The sequence below is a fragment of the Mirounga angustirostris genome, unplaced genomic scaffold (genome assembly GCF_029215605.1).
Source record: "Mirounga angustirostris isolate CCGP_5_RB_7025 unplaced genomic scaffold, mMirAng1.0.hap1 SCAF_36, whole genome shotgun sequence".
NCBI classification, from domain to species: Eukaryota; Metazoa; Chordata; class Mammalia; order Carnivora; family Phocidae; genus Mirounga; species Mirounga angustirostris.
In genome coordinates this window covers 29,977-53,952 of record NW_026991744.1, presented here as the reverse complement: position 1 = coordinate 53,952, position 23,976 = coordinate 29,977, and positions in this window count along the sequence as shown.

Sequence of the window (23,976 nt, the reverse complement as noted above, 5' to 3'; positions counted from 1 at the left end):
CGCCATTGTGTAGTGAGGAAACCATGGCTTTGCCCAAGGTTACGAGTCCCTCAGGGATTAGGCTGAGAGTTGAACCTTGACTGGTGAAGCTCCAAAGCCCAGGTTCTTTTCTATCGTATCACACGACTCTTCTCTCCCTCGTTTAGTCAGTCTAGTGTTTAGTCTCCTGGAGGGGGAAGAAGTGACTCGACTGCTCCGAGTTTCCCGTTTAACGACACCCCTTCCCAGACCCCGCCAGAGTAGGATAAAGAACTCTGCCACTCCACAGGGGCCTAATGAAAATGTGCACTTCACAAAGTTCCATCCGTCAGAGTTACTACTGCACATGTCCGGTTCAAAGTAGGGATTCTACCCCCTGGGGGACAAAAATGAGAGCTCTCATTACCTTTCTTATCAAGTTGTCTTCCAATTCCAAGGTGCTGGAATCAGGTGGGTAAAGAACGCTTGGGGCTATACAAACGGATAAATTATAAGCTGTCATCTGATTGGATGAGGAATGTTGCTCAATGTTGTATAGCACTCCAAAAAGGTATCGCAAGAGAACAACATTTGCTCTTGGCAGCTGGGCTAAAAGCCTAAGGTCAGAAAAACACACTTTTAAATTAGGCAAGTGATTCCACTTAGGAGGTTGGAAAAACAGAGACAGGGAACAGGATACATCCTTGTATATCTAGCACACAACCCGCTCTAGCAGAGTTCCAGGCATGAATGTAGACAAAATTGTTGCACTGAATTCAGTCCCTGAGCCAGATAAACACTTCTCTGGTTAGTTAAATGTTTGACAGACTTTTAAGGTCATAGCCCTGGCAGTTGATGCTCTTGCATGTGTCTTGAACCAGGGAATTTCGTCTACAAGTTTCATGGATCCAGAAGGTGTCAAACGGCCAAGGAGTCCACATTAATAAGATCAGGAGAAGAACAATAATAGCCCTAAAGCGTGCCTCGATTCTGAAGCTGGGCCCCATGGGTGTGAAGACTTGAAACTCTTTGGCGTTGGTCATGATTATAGTGGGCAAAGCTGCAAAACGTAAGCCAATGTTTTCCTAATAGTATGTTGGCTGTATTTTGGAGATGTGACGAGAGTAGAGTAATTATGGCATCATTACCTCTGGGCTGCAGTTATCTTCTCCTCTTTGTTGCCTTGATCAATAACACCGAGCCATTTGTCATAGAGATCAGATAAAAATACACTTCCCGGGATATTTCTTAGAAAGTCCTTAGGGAGATAAAAAAATATGTGTACATATTATAGAAAATATGTATTGGAAATATTCCAGAGAAAATATGTAGTTAGAAAATTCAGTTCAGCCCCCACTTCCTTTACAGATACCCAAACTGGGACCCACACGGAGCTCGGCTCTGACTCTCCATTGACTTGCACACGCAGGAGCAGGTGCTTGGATTTTCTCCCGCTAAAACTTAGAGGCATAAAAGCAGAGCTTAGCCTGTGGTGGCAATGAAGATAAAGCTCCCTTCTATCATCTGGAACTTATTTTGTGTGTGTGCTTTTTTTTTTTTTTTGCAAAGTACCACAAACTGACAGGGTCTGGCTGTAGACCATCCTAAATCCTATTAGCTTCCTGGACAGAAATACACATACCCATGTTGCTTGTTTTAGACAAGGTGCTAGCTCTTAACTCTAGCAAGAAAAGGCCTGAAACAATCAAAACACAAACAGGTGGGCTCTTGCACACATATTAGGAAAGAACTAGGTCTTCTCACTCGGGGTATGTGTGCTCCCTGGAAGAAAGCTACTCGCACAATTGCTTCATTCTTCCTTTTCTTAACTGTCTAAAAGTCGAGAGTCTAAAGGCAGACTCACTGTGGTCCTGAGGATAGATTCATTTCTAGTTTAGGCCAATTGTCCAGTTAGTTTGCCATGATATTATCAAGGCCAAGGTCGCAGAGTCTGATTCTCCACCAAGATCCGTCAACTTCAGGAAGAGAAAACTTTAGAAATGTCTAAGCACTCTCCCGACAAGTGCTCACCCTCTTCCTAGTCGGTGCTTATAACACGGAATCAGGAAAGAACCTCCTAACTCTTGCTAGAAAATCGATTCCATGTGTGCACCTTACAGAGGGCAACACTCATCTTGCTACCTAGTGTATCATCATTCTTCTCCTGTCTCCTGATGCCTGTATGTATATTACTACTGGATATCACTATGACCCCAGTGTAGGAGTGGTTACCTAAGACATTTCTGGACCTTGCTATTGATCCCATCTTCGAACATTAACGGGGGACAAGGGAAGACCAAATGTGACTGAGATTCTACGACTGTAGTCATTACTACGTTAACATAGGGTTGTTCAGAGCTGTTCATAAGTGCCAAGGTGGATGGATTAAATTCTTTCCCTGTTCTATTTCTTTGGGAAAGTTTGCCTTCATTAGGAGGGGGGTGAGGATGTTTTCATGGGTAAACTGTGTGTATGTATCGGTGCGTATTTCGAAATTTATTATCATGACTAGTAGTCATTTCAGTATTAGTATTTTGCATGGAGTCTTCAGGAGTGAAGGTGGGGAGGGCGGTGTGTAGTGAAAACAGAAAGTATTTCTAACACATGGGGCTTTTAACTCCTAAAGTAGCTTCCTTACATTTTGATTTTGTCAAGCGTTTTTCAGCTTGTCAGGTTCTTAATCTATTATGCCCGTTATGGTTCTTGAGCAGTCATGATGAAGGACACCAATCATAGCTTCAGTTACTCGTGTGTGGATAATGCTAGAACCTTCCCTACCTTTAAGACGGATGCGACCACATGAACAGATTCGCTGTACGGGTTCACTTTGACGCCAGAATTTAGTTTCTCCTTTAGCACATGGCAGGATTTTATATTGGCTGATTTTCTGAAGATGCCTTTTGTGAGTGGCCCTTTTTGATGAATAAAGGAAAGCATACCCTGTAGGAAGAAAACAAAAGTATATGGTATCTCATATCCACAAACGCAGAGCACAAGCTTGCCTCCGTTTTGAAAGAGGAGGGGAATGTACTGGTACACTGTTTTAGAGCGGGAAGGACCAAAGTCAATTTAGATTGTTTTGTTTTTTTATGTTTTTTCCAGTGTCTCTCTCTATACTTTCTACCCAAATATCCATTTTACAGTCATACACTGAAACATTTTAAACACTTCTTTTAATCAGATTTTCCTTTCCATTGAGTTTCCACTCTTAAAGCAAACTTCTCTGCTCCAAGGCCTTTGCGGAATCACCGTCTGTTTCCTACTTTACCATTCTTTTCTCATTATTCCCCTACGTAGATGCTCTTCCCCAAGTATGGAAGTCTATTTAGGGAATACTCATTTCCCATTTGTTTATTTCTCTTTAAGTGACTGTATACTCCTTTCCTACTTGTTCTATTTCCTTCCCTCTTTTAAAGCCAGGCTCAGAAACTCTCTTGTCCTTCTCTGATTACCCTCCCTTCTCATGAGTCTTAAATTGTCTTTTGCTCTATCTTCATGTCCTCTCTCTGCTGTGTAGAATCTTAATAAGGGCTGGACTCAGGGAATCCAACGGATCTGAAGTCTATTATGCTACTTATCTATTGTGTGAGCTGGGGCACATACATCCTGTACTGAGGCTTCTCTGATTCGGTTAGGAAGTGTGGAGGATGATAATCCTAGCTAGCCCCTAAATTTGCTGTGATGCAAGGACCTGGGGTAGTAGCTAGCAGGTAACAAAGTAGCTAATAGGATACATTTCTTCATAGCTAGCAGAACGTTCCCTACATCCCGGACAGTGCTTGCAGAGACACCGAATACTCAGTGAATGTCCACACTGACAATTCACTACAGCAGCTTGAGATAACACAGGCCAAACTCTATGGCTTTCATTTGACATATTCTGTTAGGATTAACAGATTCCTATTTGCCAGAGGATGAGTCTATGCTCGTGTCAGATGTTTGCAGTTGTTAGACTGAGTAGACTCCGTTGAAGGAGACTTGAGACTCATGTGAGTGCAGGAAGGCAATGAAGGGAGAGTGTGAAGATGAGGTGGACTCTCAGAGACTCACATACACAGAGTCATTTTGACTGATCTGAACAGGCCTCGGTGGGTCTTTGCGGAAACAAGACCCAAGTGGAATGGACAAGAATGTCTTTTCCTGTTGTATTTGCCTCATGACTCTGCTGGACCTAAGTCAGATTCTGTTCCTTGAAATAACAGTAACAGAGCTTCTCAGCCAAAGCCAGGGGCTGTCTAATGACTTCTCCATTTGGGGATAGATTTGGATGAGGACACGTGGCCTCTCAGAGTGTCCCCTCCTCAGGAGGGCTCTAGAAGACCAAAAGGAGATGACCTACCAGAATTGGGAAGGGCAGGTTGTCTTTATCACACACATCCATGAGGGGAACTCCAAAGAGCTGTCCTGGCTTTGCGGAAGGTGGGGCTGTGCACTGGTTGTGCTGACAAGTGCTGGAACCCTGACAAATGGCCCTGTCACTGAGAAAACGGCTTGTCACAGTCTTCCGGCCGGAGTCTAAGGAAGAAGAGAGAGTACTAGTAGTAGTAGTTGTTGTTTAATACGCCGAACCTTCCTTTTCCTTTTTTTTTTTTTTTTTTTTTTTACAGATTTTATTTACATTTTGACAGAGGGAGAGAGACAGCGAGAGAGGGAACACAAGCAGGGGGAGGGGGAGAGGGAGAAGCAGGCTTCCCTCGGAGCAGGGAGCCCGATGCGGGGCTCGATCCCAGGACCCCGGGATCATGACCTGAGCTGAAGGCAGACGCTTAATGACTGAGCCACCCAGGCGCCCCAGACACATCTTAATTCCTGATGACTTGTATTTTCCTAAAGATTTCCTCAAAGCAATGTGGTAAGCATCATAAAACCAAGAAATGTCAGAAATATGGAGGGATTGATGATACGTGTCTCCAGGTTCTGAATCGAAAGTCTACCTTCTAAGGTGGACTGCTGCCAGGTAGCTGTGATTAGCTGGGCTCAAATCGTACTAGGTCTAGTCTCAGGGGCACTTCTCCTAGTCCTATTAATGGCTTTTTTTGGATTCCATCCATCATCGTATTTAGTGTTTACCACAATTCTAAGATTTAGACATTATTTTTATCCACATTTTAGAGATGAATAAACTGATGCTGAGCTAGAAAAACTGATCAAAGGTAATATAGCTGGTAAATGGGGGCACAGGACTTTACACTCTGGAGAGGTTTTTTGACATCAAGTCAAGTCCTTTTTTCTCAATGATGCCAGTTCTTTTCAACCTGTTTCAAAGGGCACTGGAATCCTGTGGTGCCTCAAGAGCCCCTGAGCCAAAAGAGGAGGGAGGGGAAGAAAGGCCCCTTGCTCTGGCTTCAACCAGACCACATCTAATATACATAAATATATATACTATGGTTATATTTATATAGTATAAGTATCTAATTATATATTATATATATATATATATATATAACTACATATATATGTATGATGTTGTATATATATATATAGATATATAGCACCCACTTAGAATTTTGTTAGAAAAAATTCCCAAACACTGTAGCATACCATGATGAGTCCTAATGCCCTTATGATCTACACTAGAAACTTCTTGAAGTCAGAGACCTCATCTTATCCTTTCTTTGGTCTCACAACAGTGTGGAACCTCCCTTGACCTGTGAGCCAGCCTTCGGAAGAAGGAGCCCATGGAACTCCTTGCCCTGGCGATGCTCTGGGCTCCAGAACAGCTCTGTCTAAGCATCTCCCATGATCCCTGGCAACCTTGCTGTCTGCTTCTCACTAAAGCCAATTAAATTACTCCCGGTACCTGCAGCCTTCTCGCTGTTACCACGACTCATTGAGTTCTCGCCCAAGAGGGAAGTGATGTCTTCTCCAAATATCCTGAGGCAATTTTCAATGAGAAATTGTACAAGACAAATCTGTAACACAAAAAGACAAGAATGGGGTGCTCTTTTCCATAGGGCATAGTTATAAATCACATTTTGTATACAGACCTTGGATCTAAGAAAAAATGGGAAGGACTTCTCAGAAAAATTCAGAGTTGATAAAAATATGTAGAAACCAGGGGCGCCTGGGTGGCTCAGTCGGTTAAGCGTCTGCGTTCGGCTCAGGTCATAATCCCAGGGTGCTGGGATCAGCCCTACATCGCGCTCCCTGCTAAGCGCGAAGCCTGCATCTCCCTCTCCCACTCCCCCTGCTTGTGTTCCCTCTCTCGCTGTGTCTCTCTCAGTCAAGTAAATAAATAAAAGTTTAAAAAAAACACACAAAAAACCAGAAACACATAGAAACCAGAGTTCGCTCAGAAATAACTTAGAAAGAGTGATACTTGCCCGTGTACTTTGGGTACACATTTTAAAATACGGCCCATCTGTGGGCTAAAGTCATAATGCGTGGCCTAGTTTAAGAGCTAACATTTTGGGATCAGTGGTTACGTCTTTAAGCCTAGGATAAATTTCGGGGCCCCTCTGTTGGGCGTCTGACTCTTGATTTCGGCGCAGATCACGATCTCAGGGTGGTGCGATGCAGCCCCACATGGAGCCAACTTTGGGCTCCGTGCTCAGCGGGGAATGGGCTTGGGCTTCTCCCTCTCCCTCTCCCTCTTCTTCTGCCCCTGCCCCGCTCACGCTCTCTCTTTCCCTCTCTCAAATAAATACATATCAAAAAATAAATAAAACAAGGATAATTTTCAAAGTAGCCTACCTTATTAAAGTTTACTTATTTTTTGCTTTTAAATTTTGTTTCCAGTTTTACTGAGCTGTAACTGATGCATACCATCTTATGAAACTTTATAAAGTATGAACAAAAACTTAAGAAAACCATTTCTTAAATGAAGAAGTATCATAAAGTTGGGAAGCAGGGATTTTGGTGGGGTTGTGAGGGAAAACCCACACAGCTGGAGAGAAAACGTATCTGTCTGTCTAACTTCAGTCCCTTCTCACGCATTGCTTTGCCTCATGCTCGCTCTCTCTGGGTGAGCTTGGGGAAGACCTGTCATCTTATTAGGATATTCTGGAATCTCTTGCTAGTTTCCATATGACATAGCAGAGGTGAAATAGTAGCTGAGTACTTTTCTAGATGAGCCACAATTGGCAGAGGAAGGCCAATGTGTTTGGAGGCATGGGGGCTCATATTGCCCAGGCCACCCAGGATGTGCCAGTGATGACCGGAGGAGCTGGCTGTTGTCGCCATTGTGTAGTGAGGAAACCATGGCTTTGCCCAAGGTTACGAGTCCCTCAGGGATTAGGCTGAGAGTTGAACCTTGACTGGTGAAGCTCCAAAGCCCAGGTTCTTTTCTATCGTATCACACGACTCTTCTCTCCCTCGTTTAGTCAGTCTAGTGTTTAGTCTCCTGGAGGGGGAAGAAGTGACTCGACTGCTCCGAGTTTCCCGTTTAACGACACCCCTTCCCAGACCCCGCCAGAGTAGGATAAAGAACTCTGCCACTCCACAGGGGCCTAATGAAAATGTGCACTTCACAAAGTTCCATCCGTCAGAGTTACTACTGCACATGTCCGGTTCAAAGTAGGGATTCTACCCCCTGGGGGACAAAAATGAGAGCTCTCATTACCTTTCTTATCAAGTTGTCTTCCAATTCCAAGGTGCTGGAATCAGGTGGGTAAAGAACGCTTGGGGCTATACAAACGGATAAATTATAAGCTGTCATCTGATTGGATGAGGAATGTTGCTCAATGTTGTATAGCACTCCAAAAAGGTATCGCAAGAGAACAACATTTGCTCTTGGCAGCTGGGCTAAAAGCCTAAGGTCAGAAAAACACACTTTTAAATTAGGCAAGTGATTCCACTTAGGAGGTTGGAAAAACAGAGACAGGGAACAGGATACATCCTTGTATATCTAGCACACAACCCGCTCTAGCAGAGTTCCAGGCATGAATGTAGACAAAATTGTTGCACTGAATTCAGTCCCTGAGCCAGATAAACACTTCTCTGGTTAGTTAAATGTTTGACAGACTTTTAAGGTCATAGCCCTGGCAGTTGATGCTCTTGCATGTGTCTTGAACCAGGGAATTTCGTCTACAAGTTTCATGGATCCAGAAGGTGTCAAACGGCCAAGGAGTCCACATTAATAAGATCAGGAGAAGAACAATAATAGCCCTAAAGCGTGCCTCGATTCTGAAGCTGGGCCCCATGGGTGTGAAGACTTGAAACTCTTTGGCGTTGGTCATGATTATAGTGGGCAAAGCTGCAAAACGTAAGCCAATGTTTTCCTAATAGTATGTTGGCTGTATTTTGGAGATGTGACCAGAGTAGAGTAATTATGGCATCATTACCTCTGGGCTGCAGTTATCTTCTCCTCTTTGTTGCCTTGATCAATAACACCGAGCCATTTGTCATAGAGATCAGATAAAAATACACTTCCCGGGATATTTCTTAGAAAGTCCTTAGGGAGATAAAAAAATATGTGTATATATTATAGAAAATATGTATTGGAAATATTCCAGAGAAAATATGTAGTTAGAAAATTCAGTTCAGCCCCCACTTCCTTTACAGATACCCAAACTGGGACCCACACGGAGCTCGGCTCTGACTCTCCATTGACTTGCACACGCAGGAGCAGGTGCTTGGATTTTCTCCCGCTAAAACTTAGAGGCATAAAAGCAGAGCTTAGCCTGTGGTGGCAATGAAGATAAAGCTCCCTTCTATCATCTGGAACTTATTTTGTGTGTGTGCTTTTTTTTTTTTTTTGCAAAGTACCACAAACTGACAGGGTCTGGCTGTAGACCATCCTAAATCCTATTAGCTTCCTGGACAGAAATACACATACCCATGTTGCTTGTTTTAGACAAGGTGCTAGCTCTTAACTCTAGCAAGAAAAGGCCTGAAACAATCAAAACACAAACAGGTGGGCTCTTGCACACATATTAGGAAAGAACTAGGTCTTCTCACTCGGGGTGTGTGTGCTCCCTGGAAGAAAGCTACTCGCACAATTGCTTCATTCTTCCTTTTCTTAACTGTCTAAAAGTCGAGAGTCTAAAGGCAGACTCACTGTGGTCCTGAGGATAGATTCATTTCTAGTTTAGGCCAATTGTCCAGTTAGTTTGCCATGATATTATCAAGGCCAAGGTCGCAGAGTCTGATTCTCCACCAAGATCCGTCAACTTCAGGAAGAGAAAACTTTAGAAATGTCTAAGCACTCTCCCCACAAGTGCTCACCCTCTTCCTAGTCGGTGCTTATAACACGGAATCAGGAAAGAACCTCCTAACTCTTGCTAGAAAATCGATTCCATGTGTGCACCTTACAGAGGGCAACACTCATCTTGCTACCTAGTGTATCATCATTCTTCTCCTGTCTCCTGATGCCTGTATGTATATTACTACTGGATATCACTATGACCCCAGTGTAGGAGTGGTTACCTAAGACATTTCTGGACCTTGCTATTGATCCCATCTTCGAACATTAACGGGGGACAAGGGAAGACCAAATGTGACTGAGATTCTACGACTGTAGTCATTACTACGTTAACATAGGGTTGTTCAGAGCTGTTCATAAGTGCCAAGGTGGATGGATTAAATTCTTTCCCTGTTCTATTTCTTTGGGAAAGTTTGCCTTCATTAGGAGGGGGGTGAGGATGTTTTCATGGGTAAACTGTGTGTATGTATCGGTGCGTATTTCGAAATTTATTATCATGACTAGTAGTCATTTCAGTATTAGTATTTTGCATGGAGTCTTCAGGAGTGAAGGTGGGGAGGGCGGTGTGTAGTGAAAACAGAAAGTATTTCTAACACATGGGGCTTTTAACTCCTAAAGTAGCTTCCTTACATTTTGATTTTGTCAAGCGTTTTTCAGCTTGTCAGGTTCTTAATCTATTATGCCCGTTATGGTTCTTGAGCAGTCATGATGAAGGACACCAATCATAGCTTCAGTTACTCGTGTGTGGATAATGCTAGAACCTTCCCTACCTTTAAGACGGATGCGACCACATGAACAGATTCGCTGTACGGGTTCACTTTGACGCCAGAATTTAGTTTCTCCTTTAGCACATGGCAGGATTTTATATTGGCTGATTTTCTGAAGATGCCTTTTGTGAGTGGCCCTTTTTGATGAATAAAGGAAAGCATACCCTGTAGGAAGAAAACAAAAGTATATGGTATCTCATATCCACAAACGCAGAGCACAAGCTTGCCTCCGTTTTGAAAGAGGAGGGGAATGTACTGGTACACTGTTTTAGAGCGGGAAGGACCAAAGTCAATTTAGATTGTTTTGTTTTTTTATGTTTTTTCCAGTGTCTCTCTCTATACTTTCTACCCAAATATCCATTTTACAGTCATACACTGAAACATTTTAAACACTTCTTTTAATCAGATTTTCCTTTCCATTGAGTTTCCACTCTTAAAGCAAACTTCTCTGCTCCAAGGCCTTTGCGGAATCACCGTCTGTTTCCTACTTTACCATTCTTTTCTCATTATTCCCCTACGTAGATGCTCTTCCCCAAGTATGGAAGTCTATTTAGGGAATACTCATTTCCCATTTGTTTATTTCTCTTTAAGTGACTGTATACTCCTTTCCTACTTGTTCTATTTCCTTCCCTCTTTTAAAGCCAGGCTCAGAAACTCTCTTGTCCTTCTCTGATTACCCTCCCTTCTCATGAGTCTTAAATTGTCTTTTGCTCTATCTTCATGTCCTCTCTCTGCTGTGTAGAATCTTAATAAGGGCTGGACTCAGGGAATCCAACGGATCTGAAGTCTATTATGCTACTTATCTATTGTGTGAGCTGGGGCACATACATCCTGTACTGAGGCTTCTCTGATTCGGTTAGGAAGTGTGGAGGATGATAATCCTAGCTAGCCCCTAAATTTGCTGTGATGCAAGGACCTGGGGTAGTAGCTAGCAGGTAACAAAGTAGCTAATAGGATACATTTCTTCATAGCTAGCAGAACGTTCCCTACATCCCGGACAGTGCTTGCAGAGACACCGAATACTCAGTGAATGTCCACACTGACAATTCACTACAGCAGCTTGAGATAACACAGGCCAAACTCTATGGCTTTCATTTGACATATTCTGTTAGGATTAACAGATTCCTATTTGCCAGAGGATGAGTCTATGCTCGTGTCAGATGTTTGCAGTTGTTAGACTGAGTAGACTCCGTTGAAGGAGACTTGAGACTCATGTGAGTGCAGGAAGGCAATGAAGGGAGAGTGTGAAGATGAGGTGGACTCTCAGAGACTCACATACACAGAGTCATTTTGACTGATCTGAACAGGCCTCGGTGGGTCTTTGCGGAAACAAGACCCAAGTGGAATGGACAAGAATGTCTTTTCCTGTTGTATTTGCCTCATGACTCTGCTGGACCTAAGTCAGATTCTGTTCCTTGAAATAACAGTAACAGAGCTTCTCAGCCAAAGCCAGGGGCTGTCTAATGACTTCTCCATTTGGGGATAGATTTGGATGAGGACACGTGGCCTCTCAGAGTGTCCCCTCCTCAGGAGGGCTCTAGAAGACCAAAAGGAGATGACCTACCAGAATTGGGAAGGGCAGGTTGTCTTTATCACACACATCCATGAGGGGAACTCCAAAGAGCTGTCCTGGCTTTGCGGAAGGTGGGGCTGTGCACTGGTTGTGCTGACAAGTGCTGGAACCCTGACAAATGGCCCTGTCACTGAGAAAACGGCTTGTCACAGTCTTCCGGCCGGAGTCTAAGGAAGAAGAGAGAGTACTAGTAGTAGTAGTTGTTGTTTAATACGCCGAACCTTCCTTTTCCTTTTTTTTTTTTTTTTTTTTTTTACAGATTTTATTTACATTTTGACAGAGGGAGAGAGACAGCGAGAGAGGGAACACAAGCAGGGGGAGGGGGAGAGGGAGAAGCAGGCTTCCCTCGGAGCAGGGAGCCCGATGCGGGGCTCGATCCCAGGACCCCGGCATCATGACCTGAGCTGAAGGCAGACGCTTAATGACTGAGCCACCCAGGCGCCCCAGACACATCTTAATTCCTGATGACTTGTATTTTCCTAAAGATTTCCTCAAAGCAATGTGGTAAGCATCATAAAACCAAGAAATGTCAGAAATATGGAGGGATTGATGATACGTGTCTCCAGGTTCTGAATCGAAAGTCTACCTTCTAAGGTGGACTGCTGCCAGGTAGCTGTGATTAGCTGGGCTCAAATCGTACTAGGTCTAGTCTCAGGGGCACTTCTCCTAGTCCTATTAATGGCTTTTTTTGGATTCCATCCATCATCGTATTTAGTGTTTACCACAATTCTAAGATTTAGACATTATTTTTATCCACATTTTAGAGATGAATAAACTGATGCTGAGCTAGAAAAACTGATCAAAGGTAATATAGCTGGTAAATGGGGGCACAGGACTTTACACTCTGGAGAGGTTTTTTGACATCAAGTCAAGTCCTTTTTTCTCAATGATGCCAGTTCTTTTCAACCTGTTTCAAAGGGCACTGGAATCCTGTGGTGCCTCAAGAGCCCCTGAGCCAAAAGAGGAGGGAGGGGAAGAAAGGCCCCTTGCTCTGGCTTCAACCAGACCACATCTAATATACATAAATATATATACTATGGTTATATTTATATAGTATAAGTATCTAATTATATATTATATATATATATATATATATAACTACATATATATGTATGATGTTGTATATATATATATAGATATATAGCACCCACTTAGAATTTTGTTAGAAAAAATTCCCAAACACTGTAGCATACCATGATGAGTCCTAATGCCCTTATGATCTACACTAGAAACTTCTTGAAGTCAGAGACCTCATCTTATCCTTTCTTTGGTCTCACAACAGTGTGGAACCTCCCTTGACCTGTGAGCCAGCCTTCGGAAGAAGGAGCCCATGGAACTCCTTGCCCTGGCGATGCTCTGGGCTCCAGAACAGCTCTGTCTAAGCATCTCCCATGATCCCTGGCAACCTTGCTGTCTGCTTCTCACTAAAGCCAATTAAATTACTCCCGGTACCTGCAGCCTTCTCGCTGTTACCACGACTCATTGAGTTCTCGCCCAAGAGGGAAGTGATGTCTTCTCCAAATATCCTGAGGCAATTTTCAATGAGAAATTGTACAAGACAAATCTGTAACACAAAAAGACAAGAATGGGGTGCTCTTTTCCATAGGGCATAGTTATAAATCACATTTTGTATACAGACCTTGGATCTAAGAAAAAATGGGAAGGACTTCTCAGAAAAATTCAGAGTTGATAAAAATATGTAGAAACCAGGGGCGCCTGGGTGGCTCAGTCGGTTAAGCGTCTGCGTTCGGCTCAGGTCATAATCCCAGGGTGCTGGGATCAGCCCTACATCGCGCTCCCTGCTAAGCGCGAAGCCTGCATCTCCCTCTCCCACTCCCCCTGCTTGTGTTCCCTCTCTCGCTGTGTCTCTCTCAGTCAAGTAAATAAATAAAAGTTTAAAAAAAACACACAAAAAACCAGAAACACATAGAAACCAGAGTTCGCTCAGAAATAACTTAGAAAGAGTGATACTTGCCCGTGTACTTTGGGTACACATTTTAAAATACGGCCCATCTGTGGGCTAAAGTCATAATGCGTGGCCTAGTTTAAGAGCTAACATTTTGGGATCAGTGGTTACGTCTTTAAGCCTAGGATAAATTTCGGGGCCCCTCTGTTGGGCGTCTGACTCTTGATTTCGGCGCAGATCACGATCTAAGGGTGGTGCGATGCAGCCCCACATGGAGCCAACTTTGGGCTCCGTGCTCAGCGGGGAATGGGCTTGGGCTTCTCCCTCTCCCTCTCCCTCTTCTTCTGCCCCTGCCCCGCTCACGCTCTCTCTTTCCCTCTCTCAAATAAATACATATCAAAAAATAAATAAAACAAGGATAATTTTCAAAGTAGCCTACCTTATTAAAGTTTACTTATTTTTTGCTTTTAAATTTTGTTTCCAGTTTTACTGAGCTGTAACTGATGCATACCATCTTATGAAACTTTATAAAGTATGAACAAAAACTTAAGAAAACCATTTCTTAAATGAAGAAGTATCATAAAGTTGGGAAGCAGGGATTTTGGTGGGGTTGTGAGGGAAAACCCACACAGCTGGAGAGAAAACGTATCTGTCTGTCTAACTTCAGTCCCTTCTCACGCATTGCTTTGCCTCATGCTCGCTCTCTCTGGGTGAGCTTGGGGAAGACCTGTCATCTTATTAGGATATTCTGGAATCTCTTGCTAGTTTCCATATGACATAGCAGAGGTGAAATAGTAGCTGAGTACTTTTCTAGATGAGCCACAATTGGCAGAGGAAGGCCAATGTGTTTGGAGGCATGGGGGCTCATATTGCCCAGGCCACCCAGGATGTGCCAGTGATGACCGGAGGAGCTGGCTGTTGTCGCCATTGTGTAGTGAGGAAACCATGGCTTTGCCCAAGGTTACGAGTCCCTCAGGGATTAGGCTGAGAGTTGAACCTTGACTGGTGAAGCTCCAAAGCCCAGGTTCTTTTCTATCGTATCACACGACTCTTCTCTCCCTCGTTTAGTCAGTCTAGTGTTTAGTCTCCTGGAGGGGGAAGAAGTGACTCGACTGCTCCGAGTTTCCCGTTTAACGACACCCCTTCCCAGACCCCGCCAGAGTAGGATAAAGAACTCTGCCACTCCACAGGGGCCTAATGAAAATGTGCACTTCACAAAGTTCCATCCGTCAGAGTTACTACTGCACATGTCCGGTTCAAAGTAGGGATTCTACCCCCTGGGGGACAAAAATGAGAGCTCTCATTACCTTTCTTATCAAGTTGTCTTCCAATTCCAAGGTGCTGGAATCAGGTGGGTAAAGAACGCTTGGGGCTATACAAACGGATAAATTATAAGCTGTCATCTGATTGGATGAGGAATGTTGCTCAATGTTGTATAGCACTCCAAAAAGGTATCGCAAGAGAACAACATTTGCTCTTGGCAGCTGGGCTAAAAGCCTAAGGTCAGAAAAACACACTTTTAAATTAGGCAAGTGATTCCACTTAGGAGGTTGGAAAAACAGAGACAGGGAACAGGATACATCCTTGTATATCTAGCACACAACCCGCTCTAGCAGAGTTCCAGGCATGAATGTAGACAAAATTGTTGCACTGAATTCAGTCCCTGAGCCAGATAAACACTTCTCTGGTTAGTTAAATGTTTGACAGACTTTTAAGGTCATAGCCCTGGCAGTTGATGCTCTTGCATGTGTCTTGAACCAGGGAATTTCGTCTACAAGTTTCATGGATCCAGAAGGTGTCAAACGGCCAAGGAGTCCACATTAATAAGATCAGGAGAAGAACAATAATAGCCCTAAAGCGTGCCTCGATTCTGAAGCTGGGCCCCATGGGTGTGAAGACTTGAAACTCTTTGGCGTTGGTCATGATTATAGTGGGCAAAGCTGCAAAACGTAAGCCAATGTTTTCCTAATAGTATGTTGGCTGTATTTTGGAGATGTGACCAGAGTAGAGTAATTATGGCATCATTACCTCTGGGCTGCAGTTATCTTCTCCTCTTTGTTGCCTTGATCAATAACACCGAGCCATTTGTCATAGAGATCAGATAAAAATACACTTCCCGGGATATTTCTTAGAAAGTCCTTAGGGAGATAAAAAAATATGTGTATATATTATAGAAAATATGTATTGGAAATATTCCAGAGAAAATATGTAGTTAGAAAATTCAGTTCAGCCCCCACTTCCTTTACAGATACCCAAACTGGGACCCACACGGAGCTCGGCTCTGACTCTCCATTGACTTGCACACGCAGGAGCAGGTGCTTGGATTTTCTCCCGCTAAAACTTAGAGGCATAAAAGCAGAGCTTAGCCTGTGGTGGCAATGAAGATAAAGCTCCCTTCTATCATCTGGAACTTATTTTGTGTGTGTGCTTTTTTTTTTTTTTTGCAAAGTACCACAAACTGACAGGGTCTGGCTGTAGACCATCCTAAATCCTATTAGCTTCCTGGACAGAAATACACATACCCATGTTGCTTGTTTTAGACAAGGTGCTAGCTCTTAACTCTAGCAAGAAAAGGCCTGAAACAATCAAAACACAAACAGGTGGGCTCTTGCACACATATTAGGAAAGAACTAGGTCTTCTCACTCGGGGTGTGTGTGCTCCCTGGAAGAAAGCTACTCGCACAATTGCTTCATTCTTCCTTTTCTTAACTGTCTAAAAGTCGAGAGTCTAAAGGCAGACTCACTGTGGTCCTGAGGATAGATTCATTTCTAGTTTAGGCCAATTGTCCAGTTAGTTTGCCATGATATTATCAAGGCCAAGGTCGCAGAGTCTGATTCTCCACCAAGATCCGTCAACTTCAGGAAGAGAAAACTTTAGAAATGTCTAAGCACTCTCCCCACAAGTGCTCACCCTCTTCCTAGTCGGTGCTTATAACACGGAATCAGGAAAGAACCTCCTAACTCTTGCTAGAAAATCGATTCCATGTGTGCACCTTACAGAGGGCAACACTCATCTTGCTACCTAGTGTATCATCATTCTTCTCCTGTCTCCTGATGCCTGTATGTATATTACTACTGGATATCACTATGACCCCAGTGTAGGAGTGGTTACCTAAGACATTTCTGGACCTTGCTATTGATCCCATCTTCGAACATTAACGGGGGACAAGGGAAGACCAAATGTGACTGAGATTCTACGACTGTAGTCATTACTACGTTAACATAGGGTTGTTCAGAGCTGTTCATAAGTGCCAAGGTGGATGGATTAAATTCTTTCCCTGTTCTATTTCTTTGGGAAAGTTTGCCTTCATTAGGAGGGGGGTGAGGATGTTTTCATGGGTAAACTGTGTGTATGTATCGGTGCGTATTTCGAAATTTATTATCATGACTAGTAGTCATTTCAGTATTAGTATTTTGCATGGAGTCTTCAGGAGTGAAGGTGGGGAGGGCGGTGTGTAGTGAAAACAGAAAGTATTTCTAACACATGGGGCTTTTAACTCCTAAAGTAGCTTCCTTACATTTTGATTTTGTCAAGCGTTTTTCAGCTTGTCAGGTTCTTAATCTATTATGCCCGTTATGGTTCTTGAGCAGTCATGATGAAGGACACCAATCATAGCTTCAGTTACTCGTGTGTGGATAATGCTAGAACCTTCCCTACCTTTAAGACGGATGCGACCACATGAACAGATTCGCTGTACGGGTTCACTTTGACGCCAGAATTTAGTTTCTCCTTTAGCACATGGCAGGATTTTATATTGGCTGATTTTCTGAAGATGCCTTTTGTGAGTGGCCCTTTTTGATGAATAAAGGAAAGCATACCCTGTAGGAAGAAAACAAAAGTATATGGTATCTCATATCCACAAACGCAGAGCACAAGCTTGCCTCCGTTTTGAAAGAGGAGGGGAATGTACTGGTACACTGTTTTAGAGCGGGAAGGACCAAAGTCAATTTAGATTGTTTTGTTTTTTTATGTTTTTTCCAGTGTCTCTCTCTATACTTTCTACCCAAATATCCATTTTACAGTCATACACTGAAACATTTTAAACACTTCTTTTAATCAGATTTTCCTTTCCATTGAGTTTCCACTCTTAAAGCAAACTTCTCTGCTCCAAGGCCTTTGCGGAATCACCGTCTGTTTCCTACTTTACCATTCTTTTCTCATTATTCCCCTACGTAGATGCTCTTCCCCAAGTATGGAAGTCTATTTAGGGAATACTCATTTCCCATTTGTTTATTTCTCTTTAAGTGACTGTATACTCCTTTCCTACTTGTTCTATTTCCTTCCCTCTTTTAAAGCCAGGCTCAGAAACTCTCTTGTCCTTCTCTGATTACCCTCCCTTCTCATGAGTCTTAAATTGTCTTTTGCTCTATCTTCATGTCCTCTCTCTGCTGTGTAGAATCTTAATAAGGGCTGGACTCAGGGAATCCAACGGATCTGAAGTCTATTATGCTACTTATCTATTGTGTGAGCTGGGGCACATACATCCTGTACTGAGGCTTCTCTGATTCGGTTAGGAAGTGTGGAGGATGATAATCCTAGCTAGCCCCTAAATTTGCTGTGATGCAAGGACCTGGGGTAGTAGCTAGCAGGTAACAAAGTAGCTAATAGGATACATTTCTTCATAGCTAGCAGAACGTTCCCTACATCCCGGACAGTGCTTGCAGAGACACCGAATACTCAGTGAATGTCCACACTGACAATTCACTACAGCAGCTTGAGATAACACAGGCCAAACTCTATGGCTTTCATTTGACATATTCTGTTAGGATTAACAGATTCCTATTTGCCAGAGGATGAGTCTATGCTCGTGTCAGATGTTTGCAGTTGTTAGACTGAGTAGACTCCGTTGAAGGAGACTTGAGACTCATGTGAGTGCAGGAAGGCAATGAAGGGAGAGTGTGAAGATGAGGTGGACTCTCAGAGACTCACATACACAGAGTCATTTTGACTGATCTGAACAGGCCTCGGTGGGTCTTTGCGGAAACAAGACCCAAGTGGAATGGACAAGAATGTCTTTTCCTGTTGTATTTGCCTCATGACTCTGCTGGACCTAAGTCAGATTCTGTTCCTTGAAATAACAGTAACAGAGCTTCTCAGCCAAAGCCAGGGGCTGTCTAATGACTTCTCCATTTGGGGATAGATTTGGATGAGGACACGTGGCCTCTCAGAGTGTCCCCTCCTCAGGAGGGCTCTAGAAGACCAAAAGGAGATGACCTACCAGAATTGGGAAGGGCAGGTTGTCTTTATCACACACATCCATGAGGGGAACTCCAAAGAGCTGTCCTGGCTTTGCGGAAGGTGGGGCTGTGCACTGGTTGTGCTGACAAGTGCTGGAACCCTGACAAATGGCCCTGTCACTGAGAAAACGGCTTGTCACAGTCTTCCGGCCGGAGTCTAAGGAAGAAGAGAGAGTACTAGTAGTAGTAGTTGTTGTTTAATACGCCGAACCTTCCTTTTCCTTTTTTTTTTTTTTTTTTTTTTTACAGATTTTATTTACATTTTGACAGAGGGAGAGAGACAGCGAGAGAGGGAACACAAGCAGGGGGAGGGGGAGAGGGAGAAGCAGGCTTCCCTCGGAGCAGGGAGCCCGATGCGGGGCTCGATCCCAGGACCCCGGCATCATGACCTGAGCTGAAGGCAGACGCTTAATGACTGAGCCACCCAGGCGCCCCAGACACATCTTAATTCCTGATGACTTGTATTTTCCTAAAGATTTCCTCAAAGCAATGTGGTAAGCATCATAAAACCAAGAAATGTCAGAAATATGGAGGGATTGATGATACGTGTCTCCAGGTTCTGAATCGAAAGTCTACCTTCTAAGGTGGACTGCTGCCAGGTAGCTGTGATTAGCTGGGCTCAAATCGTACTAGGTCTAGTCTCAGGGGCACTTCTCCTAGTCCTATTAATGGCTTTTTTTGGATTCCATCCATCATCGTATTTAGTGTTTACCACAATTCTAAGATTTAGACATTATTTTTATCCACATTTTAGAGATGAATAAACTGATGCTGAGCTAGAAAAACTGATCAAAGGTAATATAGCTGGTAAATGGGGGCACAGGACTTTACACTCTGGAGAGGTTTTTTGACATCAAGTCAAGTCCTTTTTTCTCAATGATGCCAGTTCTTTTCAACCTGTTTCAAAGGGCACTGGAATCCTGTGGTGCCTCAAGAGCCCCTGAGCCAAAAGAGGAGGGAGGGGAAGAAAGGCCCCTTGCTCTGGCTTCAACCAGACCACATCTAATATACATAAATATATATACTATGGTTATATTTATATAGTATAAGTATCTAATTATATATTATATATATATATATATATATATATATATAACTACATATATATGTATGATGTTGTATATATATATATAGATATATAGCACCCACTTAGAATTTTGTTAGAAAAAATTCCCAAACACTGTAGCATACCATGATGAGTCCTAATGCCCTTATGATCTACACTAGAAACTTCTTGAAGTCAGAGACCTCATCTTATCCTTTCTTTGGTCTCACAACAGTGTGGAACCTCCCTTGACCTGTGAGCCAGCCTTCGGAAGAAGGAGCCCATGGAACTCCTTGCCCTGGCGATGCTCTGGGCTCCAGAACAGCTCTGTCTAAGCATCTCCCATGATCCCTGGCAACCTTGCTGTCTGCTTCTCACTAAAGCCAATTAAATTACTCCCGGTACCTGCAGCCTTCTCGCTGTTACCACGACTCATTGAGTTCTCGCCCAAGAGGGAAGTGATGTCTTCTCCAAATATCCTGAGGCAATTTTCAATGAGAAATTGTACAAGACAAATCTGTAACACAAAAAGACAAGAATGGGGTGCTCTTTTCCATAGGGCATAGTTATAAATCACATTTTGTATACAGACCTTGGATCTAAGAAAAAATGGGAAGGACTTCTCAGAAAAATTCAGAGTTGATAAAAATATGTAGAAACCAGGGGCGCCTGGGTGGCTCAGTCGGTTAAGCGTCTGCGTTCGGCTCAGGTCATAATCCCAGGGTGCTGGGATCAGCCCTACATCGCGCTCCCTGCTAAGCGCGAAGCCTGCATCTCCCTCTCCCACTCCCCCTGCTTGTGTTCCCTCTCTCGCTGTGTCTCTCTCAGTCAAGTAAATAAATAAAAGTTTAAAAAAAACACACAAAAAACCAGAAACACATAGAAACCAGAGTTCGCTCAGAAATAACTTAGAAAGAGTGATACTTGCCCGTGTACTTTGGGTACACATTTTAAAATACGGCCCATCCGTGGGCTAAAGTCATAATGCGTGGCCTAGTTTAAGAGCTAACATTTTGGGATCAGTGGTTACGTCTTTAAGCCTAGGATAAATTTCGGGGCCCCTCTGTTGGGCGTCTGACTCTTGATTTCGGCGCAGATCACGATCTCAGGGTGGTGCGATGCAGCCCCACATGGAGCCAACTTTGGGCTCCGTGCTCAGCGGGGAATGGGCTTGGGCTTCTCCCTCTCCCTCTCCCTCTTCTTCTGCCCCTGCCCCGCTCACGCTCTCTCTTTCCCTCTCTCAAATAAATACATATCAAAAAATAAATAAAACAAGGATAATTTTCAAAGTAGCCTACCTTATTAAAGTTTACTTATTTTTTGCTTTTAAATTTTGTTTCCAGTTTTACTGAGCTGTAACTGATGCATACCATCTTATGAAACTTTATAAAGTATGAACAAAAACTTAAGAAAACCATTTCTTAAATGAAGAAGTATCATAAAGTTGGGAAGCAGGGATTTTGGTGGGGTTGTGAGGGAAAACCCACACAGCTGGAGAGAAAACGTATCTGTCTGTCTAACTTCAGTCCCTTCTCACGCATTGCTTTGCCTCATGCTCGCTCTCTCTGGGTGAGCTTGGGGAAGACCTGTCATCTTATTAGGATATTCTGGAATCTCTTGCTAGTTTCCATATGACATAGCAGAGGTGAAATAGTAGCTGAGTACTTTTCTAGATGAGCCACAATTGGCAGAGGAAGGCCAATGTGTTTGGAGGCATGGGGGCTCATATTGCCCAGGCCACCCAGGATGTGCCAGTGATGACCGGAGGAGCTGGCTGTTGTCGCCATTGTGTAGTGAGGAAACCATGGCTTTGCCCAAGGTTACGAGTCCCTCAGGGATTAGGCTGAGAGTTGAACCTTGACTGGTGAAGCTCCAAAGCCCAGGTTCTTTTCTATCGTATCACACGACTCTTCTCTCCCTCGTTTAGTCAGTCTAGTGTTTAGTCTCCTGGAGGGGGAAGAAGTGACTCGACTGCTCCGAGTTTCCCGTTTAACGACACCCCTTCCCAGACCCCGCCAGAGTAGGATAAAGAACTCTGCCACTCCACAGGGGCCTAATGAAAATGTGCACTTCACAAAGTTCCATCCGTCAGAGTTACTACTGCACATGTCCGGTTCAAAGTAGGGATTCTACCCCCTGGGGGACAAAAATGAGAGCTCTCATTACCTTTCTTATCAAGTTGTCTTCCAATTCCAAGGTGCTGGAATCAGGTGGGTAAAGAACGCTTGGGGCTATACAAACGGATAAATTATAAGCTGTCATCTGATTGGATGAGGAATGTTGCTCAATGTTGTATAGCACTCCAAAAAGGTATCGCAAGAGAACAACATTTGCTCTTGGCAGCTGGGCTAAAAGCCTAAGGTCAGAAAAACACACTTTTAAATTAGGCAAGTGATTCCACTTAGGAGGTTGGAAAAACAGAGACAGGGAACAGGATACATCCTTGTATATCTAGCACACAACCCGCTCTAGCAGAGTTCTAGGCATGAATGTAGACAAAATTGTTGCACTGAATTCAGTCCCTGAGCCAGATAAACACTTCTCTGGTTAGTTAAATGTTTGACAGACTTTTAAGGTCATAGCCCTGGCAGTTGATGCTCTTGCATGTGTCTTGAACCAGGGAATTTCGTCTACAAGTTTCATGGATCCAGAAGGTGTCAAACGGCCAAGGAGTCCACATTAATAAGATCAGGAGAAGAACAATAATAGCCCTAAAGCGTGCCTCGATTCTGAAGCTGGGCCCCATGGGTGTGAAGACTTGAAACTCTTTGGCGTTGGTCATGATTATAGTGGGCAAAGCTGCAAAACGTAAGCCAATGTTTTCCTAATAGTATGTTGGCTGTATTTTGGAGATGTGACGAGAGTAGAGTAATTATGGCATCATTACCTCTGGGCTGCAGTTATCTTCTCCTCTTTGTTGCCTTGATCAATAACACCGAGCCATTTGTCATAGAGATCAGATAAAAATACACTTCCCGGGATATTTCTTAGAAAGTCCTTAGGGAGATAAAAAAATATGTGTACATATTATAGAAAATATGTATTGGAAATATTCCAGAGAAAATATGTAGTTAGAAAATTCAGTTCAGCCCCCACTTCCTTTACAGATACCCAAACTGGGACCCACACGGAGCTCGGCTCTGACTCTCCATTGACTTGCACACGCAGGAGCAGGTGCTTGGATTTTCTCCCGCTAAAACTTAGAGGCATAAAAGCAGAGCTTAGCCTGTGGTGGCAATGAAGATAAAGCTCCCTTCTATCATCTGGAACTTATTTTGTGTGTGTGCTTTTTTTTTTTTTTTGCAAAGTACCACAAACTGACAGGGTCTGGCTGTAGACCATCCTAAATCCTATTAGCTTCCTGGACAGAAATACACATACCCATGTTGCTTGTTTTAGACAAGGTGCTAGCTCTTAACTCTAGCAAGAAAAGGCCTGAAACAATCAAAACACAAACAGGTGGGCTCTTGCACACATATTAGGAAAGAACTAGGTCTTCTCACTCGGGGTATGTGTGCTCCCTGGAAGAAAGCTACTCGCACAATTGCTTCATTCTTCCTTTTCTTAACTGTCTAAAAGTCGAGAGTCTAAAGGCAGACTCACTGTGGTCCTGAGGATAGATTCATTTCTAGTTTAGGCCAATTGTCCAGTTAGTTTGCCATGATATTATCAAGGCCAAGGTCGCAGAGTCTGATTCTCCACCAAGATCCGTCAACTTCAGGAAGAGAAAACTTTAGAAATGTCTAAGCACTCTCCCCACAAGTGCTCACCCTCTTCCTAGTCGGTGCTTATAACACGGAATCAGGAAAGAACCTCCTAACTCTTGCTAGAAAATCGATTCCATGTGTGCACCTTACAGAGGGCAACACTCATCTTGCTACCTAGTGTATCATCATTCTTCTCCTGTCTCCTGATGCCTGTATGTATATTACTACTGGATATCACTATGACCCCAGTGTAGGAGTGGTTACCTAAGACATTTCTGGACCTTGCTATTGATCCCATCTTCGAACATTAACGGGGGACAAGGGAAGACCAAATGTGACTGAGATTCTACGACTGTAGTCATTACTACGTTAACATAGGGTTGTTCAGAGCTGTTCATAAGTGCCAAGGTGGATGGATTAAATTCTTTCCCTGTTCTATTTCTTTGGGAAAGTTTGCCTTCATTAGGAGGGGGGTGAGGATGTTTTCATGGGTAAACTGTGTGTATGTATCGGTGCGTATTTCGAAATTTATTATCATGACTAGTAGTCATTTCAGTATTAGTATTTTGCATGGAGTCTTCAGGAGTGAAGGTGGGGAGGGCGGTGTGTAGTGAAAACAGAAAGTATTTCTAACACATGG